Source organism: Archocentrus centrarchus, unplaced genomic scaffold, assembly GCF_007364275.1.
Source record: "Archocentrus centrarchus isolate MPI-CPG fArcCen1 unplaced genomic scaffold, fArcCen1 scaffold_55_ctg1, whole genome shotgun sequence".
Lineage (NCBI taxonomy): Eukaryota > Metazoa > Chordata > Actinopteri > Cichliformes > Cichlidae > Archocentrus > Archocentrus centrarchus.
The window spans coordinates 357369-365001 of record NW_022060277.1 but is presented as its reverse complement, the minus strand read 5'-3'; positions in this window follow the sequence as shown (position 1 = coordinate 365001).

Below are 7633 nucleotides of genomic sequence, written 5' to 3'. Positions count from 1 at the left end.
CTGTCAGGTCTCTGTGCAGTTACAGTGCACTCAGACTGAGTTCAGCAAACCGACACCCTGCTGTTAGAAAATAACCAGTTCCAGGTGGTAACACATTAAAGTAACTACAGATTATTGAACGATTAAAGGTAAATTGTGAATTATTGACCCCTACACTGAGGATATCCAGTTGGCTGGGAAGACCCCATGCAAAGACAAAATTGTTATGAGTGATCACTTTCACTTACTGTGTAATAACACGTGTCTATTCGAGTGGTCTCTTCAAATGCCTCCATAAGGCACAAGGGTTCACTGGTCTGATGAGGATGAAAATAATGTGAATCATATGGCCTTAGTAGTCACCAGAGCTCCACTCAGGCGACACCTAGGGGAGATTTTGGACTCCCATGTTAGACAGTGCTCTCCTCCACCATTATGAAAATACAAAATGACTGAAAAGCTCACTAAGCCCGTTTCTTTTTTGTCATTTTGCCTCTGTACACCACCACAGTGGATTTAAAATAAAAAATTAAAATGTCAAGATGTGACTGAAGTGCAGTTTTTCAGCTTTAAATCAACAGGAAAACCTTTGACAAGAGATCTTATCCATTTCTGGCAATAAATAAATAAAAATCTTTGGACAGATGAAACCAAGATTAATTTGATGGGAAGAAAACCATATGGAGAAGGGAAGACACAGCTTATGAGACGCAGTACATCAAGCCTTCTGTCAAACACAATGGCAGCAATGTTATGCTATAGGTATGTATGACTGCCACTGAAATGAATATTTATTGATGATGTGACAGGTGATAGAAGTGTATGAGGTTATACTCTCAGATTCAGCCAAACGCTCCAAAACTGACTGGATGGCACTTCAACGTGCAGCTGGCATATTTTCTGAAGGGGGAAACACATCAGCCTTTGGTTTAGACTTTAGACTAAATATTAAAAATAATTTGTATATTTAATATTACATATGTCAGTTTGTCCAATTACTTTTCAGCCTCTGGAAATGGATGTGCAAAAATGGTTGTAATTTCTAAACAGTTAATGCTTTAAGCTTGTGAAACACTTTGAATTAAAGTGTTTGATTTAAAACCCAGTGTGGTGGTTTACACATCAAAAGGAGCCAAGGATGGACGGATGGATGGATGGATGGATGGACGGATGGATGGATGGATGGATGGACGGATGGATGGATGGACGGATGGACGGATGGATGGATGGATGGATGGATGTGGTGGTGTACAGAGGCAGAATTAAACTGATATCCACACTGTTGAATCAATAGTTATCCAATAATATATGTTTAAGATTTGGGAAAAGGACTTTCTGAAAAAAGAGGTTTTTGGTACTTTAAGTTTTTGGATTCAAAACTTTTGTAATATTAAATGGGATTAATACTATTCAATACAAAATCATTTTAGGGTATTTTATGGTGCCACTTTTAGTGTAATTATACTCAGTATTTTCTACACCATTTTCTACAGTGTATGGACTTCTCCACAATATATAATATTCTCCACAATATACAGTAGGCTATCTGTTCTTCTGATACAGACTTAAAGTCCATGTTTATTTCTATTTACAACCTTGTTGGTGGTGCTTTTGAGTGTGTGTGTGTGTGTGTGTGTGTGTGTGCATGTGTGTGTGTGTGTGTGTGTGCGTGCATGCGTGCGTGTGTGTGTGTGTGTGTGTGTGTGTGTGTGTGTGTGTGTGTGTGTGTGTGTGTGTGTGTGTGTGTGTGTGTGTGTGTTGAAGAGAGAAAGAATTAACAGAAAGTGTGTGTTTTGAATTAATGCATGTGTAAGAATGTACCAGGACTATTTATAACACCAGATATCAAAGCAGATACTTGGAGTCATTTTTGACCAGGATATGTCCTTCAATGCACATATTAAACAAATATGTAGGACTGATTTTTTGCATTTGCGCAATATTTCTAAAATTAGAAACATCCTTTCTCAGAGTGATGCTGAAAAGCTAATTCATGCATTTATTACTTCTAGGCTGGACTATTGTAATTCATTATTATCAGGCTGTCCTAAAAGCTCCCTGAAAAGCCTTCAGCTGATCCAAAATGCTGCAGCTAGAGTACTGACAGGGACTAGAAAGAGAGAGCAGATTTCTCCCATATTGGCTTCTCTTCATTGGCTCCCTGTTAAATCTAGAATAGAATTTAAAATTCTTCTCCTCACATACAAGGTCTTGAATAATCAGGCCCCATCTTATCTCAAAGACCTCATAGTACCATATCACCCCAACAGAGCACTTCTCTCTCAGACTGCTGGCTTACTTGTGGTTCCTAGGATACTTAAGAGTAGAATGGGAGGCAGAGCCTTCAGCTTTCAGGCCCCTCTTCTGTGGAACCAGCTCCCAGCTTGGATTCAGGAGACAGACACCCTCTCTATTTTTAAGATTAGGCTTAAAACTTTCCTTTATGATAAAGCTTATAGTTAGGGCTGGATCAGGTGACCCTGAACCCTCCCTTAGTTATGCTGCAATAGGCCTAGGCTGCTGGGGGGTTCCCATAATGCACAGAGTGTTTCTTTTCATTCACCTCTTTTCACTCTGTTTATACTCTACTCTGCATTTAATAATTAGTTATTATTAATCTCTGTCTCTCTCCCCCCTCAGCAGATGACCCCCCCTCCCTGAGCCTGGTTCTGATGGAGGTTTCTTCCTGTTAAAGGGAGTTTTTCCTTCCCACTGTCACCAAGTGCTGCTCATAGGGGGTCGTTTTGATCGTTGGGTTTTCTCTGTATTATTGTAGCGTCTTTACCTACATTGCAAAGTGCCTTGAGGCGACAGTTTGTTGTGATTTGGCGCTATAAAAAAAAATTGAATTGAATTGAATTCAATTCAATTCAATTCAATTGAAATTGAATTGAATTGAATTCCTGTTATATTTCTTTGGCATCCACTTGAAACCTGCTGCCTGGGTAGTTGATGCATTATAATGTCAATTCTCCATGGCCACAAAAAAAGAGCGGCATGCGGAGGTCTGCAGGGACCTCACTCTGTCTAATGACAAAATTTACGTCACTGCATTCCGAGCACACCCAAGCGGGCATGTGGACATGCAGCTGAGGAAAGTATAATCCCTGCCTGTAGAGGAAAGGTTAAATATCTTCAACATATTGTATACTTTGACATTTCACCTCTGGGCATGTAAAACTACATAAAGTATCCCCCCCTCAGCAGCAGGACAAAAAGTGACTGCTGAGTTACTACAAGTTGAAATAATTCAGTTCTCACCAACATGCAGAACAGAGGGAAACTTACAGTACAAAATAAAATAAATAAATAATAGAACCAAAAAACTTCCATCCATCCATTCTCTCTACTTATCCTTGTAAGGGTTGCGGGGGGGCTGGAGCCTATCCAAGCTAGACAGAAATTGCTTGTTCATAAAAACAGCTGCTACATTTCTGTGAATCAGCTTTCTTTTTTGTGGCTTCCACCCAAATGAACAAACAGCGTTGTTGTATCTGTAATAGGTTAAAGATAACCTAATGTTTTCCTGTATTTGGACATGATCCTCTTCAATATTAAAATTGTAAGTTGGCCTTGACTATTTTTAATTAGTGTTACTAATGGCTCCTTAAATGAATAATTAGGTAATCCCAACCTATGAATGGCTGAACCAAAGTACTGAATTAAATGGACTGGATAATAATTGACATTAATCTGCTTAAACCCTTCCACATTGGATTAAGAGGGGAATTTGTCTCCGAGGACCAAAGAACTCACAGAAAACATATCCAACAATTAAATATGGCACTTTGTGACAATCATGTAATCTGATAGCAATAGACACATGGTGTCTTTGTCTCTGTAAGTCAGTTCATGGGCTGATTGTGTTGCTTCTGAACAGAGCTAGAACGGTTACTTTAAAATAGGTTAAAAACTTGCAGGTTGAGGTTGGCAGCAGTTAAAGGGGCCACATGACACAAGGCCACATGCATCGGCCTGGGTTTGAGTCCAGCCTGAGGCCCTTCCCTGCTTTCCTGTCTCCAGTTCACTAAATTATCTAATAAGGATGAGGAAAGCCCATAAAAGTAATTAGAAAGAGAAAATATTTTAATGAATATTTAAATGGGATAGGATTTGAATATTTTAATCACCTGATCAAAGTTAAGTTAGAAAAAAATATACTCAGTGGTTATTCCCTTTGTAATTATCAGCAGTCTGATTAGTGACTTTAAAAAAAAACTTCAGCAACTTTTTCTTAGTTCATTTAATTACTTCTAGAAACTAGTTACTGCCCACAACTACCTTTGTGGGTCTAGACAGTGTGTAAACTGATTGAATTAGGCTCATAACGTTGCAGCCCCACCACCTCTTCACGTGTGTGTAAGGTCAGAGTGAACTTCAGAGAAAAACTGACTTGTGGGAAAAATCACACCTCCTGTGTCACCATTGCTGCCATGCAAATGTGAAGCAATTCCAGTGCAGAAAAATGGGGTAAGATCACTCTCATCCATTTTATGGAGACACAACCATCATCCTTAACCCCAGATAAACAAACAGAGCTACTTTCTTCATTTGCGTAGACAGCAATTTAACCCCTGCCTCGACCTCCCCTGTGTAGGCTGTAAAATAGCAGGGGTGACCATAGAATGTGACCCTGTCCTCCTGAGCATCCTCAAATGCCACAAGCCAATATAAACTGAGCACAAAACATAAGGAGATTTCAGTTTGGTCCATTATTTCTTTGTTGTAACAATGCTTCTTGACAATACATCTGATACTGCTGGAAAGCCTGTTTATTTCCTTTTAAATGGAGACACGTTTGTAAGGAAAATGCATTTGAGCAGCAGAGTTGAGTATGTGAGTCGCACCCATGAAAAACTCTTCAAATCTTCTCTGCCAGTGCCAAACAGCTTATTCTGCTATTGACTCTTGTTTTGAGCTTTTGGTACCCCAGGTGCTGCTGACACTCAGGCTTGTCATTATTGAAGGCAATCTCAGTGCAGAGAGATGCTGAGATGAGATTCTGAAACCAGCAGCAATCCCATATCTCCAGAGTCTGGGACTGAACTCTATTCTCCAAGATGACAACGCTCGCCCCCACAAAGCAGAGTTTAACAGAGACTACCTCCAGAATTTGGGAGTGGAGAGGATGGAACGACCTGCCTGCAGTCCTATCCTCAACCCTACTGAGCACTTATGGGATCAGCTTGGAGATGCTGTTCATCCCAGCTGTTTGGTATTGGCAGAGAAGATCTGGCAAATTTTTCATGGGCTCAAACTCACTTTTTCTGCTCAACCCACCATTTAAAGGGAAATAAACAGGCTTTCCAGTGGTATAAGATTTATTGCCAAGAAATATTTTTACAACAAAGAAATAATGGACCAAACATATTTCTTTACTTTTTGTGCAAAGTTTAGAGACTGCACCCAGCAAATAGCACTTAAAACATCCAGAGGGAGGGCAGAGGGAAATGTGGTAAAGGGAATAAAGCCTATATTTATTCACTTTAAAACATTTAACTAGTTCTTAGTTGACACAGTTGACAAAAACCACTAAATGATGGGGCATTTGTAGACCAATAGAAACAAAGAAAGAGTTCAATCATTTTTAAAATGTAATTGTTCCATATAATCATTACCAAAGTACATAATGTAGTTGGAATTGTACAGAGAAACATTTTATTAGCTGTGTTCAATCAAACAAAGACAGAACATAACCTGATGGGACAGAATATTAAAGTCCTATGGCAGGATTTTTAACGACTAACAAATCAGAGTAGCATGAATACATTTTTAAATGATCTGAATTGCAAATGCTTATAAAATCAGAAACAGGGATGTGAGAAAACCATACACTCAAATAAATTCTTAGAATTTTCTTACTGACACCCCGAGGACTTCATTAACATGTCAGTGTATAGTCAACACATATACAATGTAAGTTTCATACCATTGTTGATCAGGGCTGTTCTGAGTTTTTAAGGTTTCTGTCTACACCCCCTCCACTGATTCTATTCATTATTACTGATATTAAAAAAATACAGCTTTATGTTACAAATCTGGACATTAGCTAATTTGAAAAATGCACTTGTGAGGTCATCATTGTTGATTCCCTGTAATGGGGTCATTACAGAGAAATCAAGTAGTCATACAGTACAGTATGTATGGATCTGCTGACTTACACTTGTCAAAGGATGATCCAATGCAGTGAGTACAAAAACAGTAAGGTGGTCGGATTCTCTTTCAGAAATGACATGCGGCCCATTAAATTCAAGGCCCCATTCAGCAGTGGTAACAAAAGCCACCAGTTAGACTAGGCTGGATAACTGAAACACAATCAACTGATCAAAGTGAAGCTCCAGCTCGGCAGTTTCATTGTTTATGTACAGGCTTTATGTGGGACCTGTTGACTTTTCCAGTTGGAGCTGTAAACTTTTGTTTGCCCGTGCATTTCTAAGACAGATTGTTAGTACGAGCTGAACAGTTACCAGCTAAATGTGTTTGCCAGCTTAGGCAAAGTCCCCTCGCTCTTTGCTGCTCTAAAAAGATCAAAAGGAAAGACACCTCCCCTCACCCTTCAAACACCCCCACTGCAACCCCCAAACATCCCCTCCGCTCCATGTATCCCTCCTCCCAATCTCTTCATTTCCTTTTAGCCATGACAATTCAGCTGGAAAGCCAACCATAAATGATTTTTTTTGACGGCTCAGTGTTTGGGACATCCTTCAGAGTGCAAAGCTTTTAACAAGGTGGACACATTTTTTTATGAAGAAAGAAAGAAAGAAAGAAAGAAAGAAAATCTGCACATTTCTATGATGAGCAGTGGTGCTCAGCTGATCAAAGAGTGCCGCTTGTACCATGATGTGAATGAGTACAAGTTGATGCTACTGATGCTAAACAGTTAAGCACCTCACAAAATATTATAAGCTCAAACAACTTTTGGTTGTCATCTGACCATGACACAACTTTGGCAGTTAAAACAGGCCTCGGGGCTTTGCTGCACATTATCTGTAACAATCACAATGTGAGGTCAGGAGAGAAACGCCATCAATGAGCTAGTAAAGAAACAGAACCTCGTGTAACTGTCCACTGAATCATTTCTGGGATTATCATATACTTTAGAAGCATCAGTCTCTAATTTGGGGACATTAATTCATCTTCACATGAATCTGAATATAAAAGCTTTGTTAATTTAAAGGTTTTAACTACAAAATGTCTGGATATGGAAGGATTTTTTTTTCACCTACAACTCTGCCAGAGAGGGTGACATTTTTAGTTACTGAAGACAATGACTGATTTTCATAGCCCTGGAAGCTAGTAAGTGTCTGTACCAATGTGTGATTAGAACATCTACCAAGATGGTACCCTTGTCTGCGCATTCACTGTGGTTCAAAATGATTTAAATAGACTGAGCACTCAAAGTGCTTCTGCACACGCCTCATTCACACACCCTCATTCACACACCTATTCTTACATTCTTTGCATTTAAGCATTTTTAACCTGTAAATCATACACTCATACACCAATGCATGCGTTACAGTTAATTTGGGGTTCTTCCCCAGTGACACTTCGACATGTGGACTGAAAGAGCTGGGGGTAGAATCACTGACCTTCTAATCAGAATGCATAGCTGTATAATTCGGTAACTGCAGCTATCTGGAAAATGGATGGAACA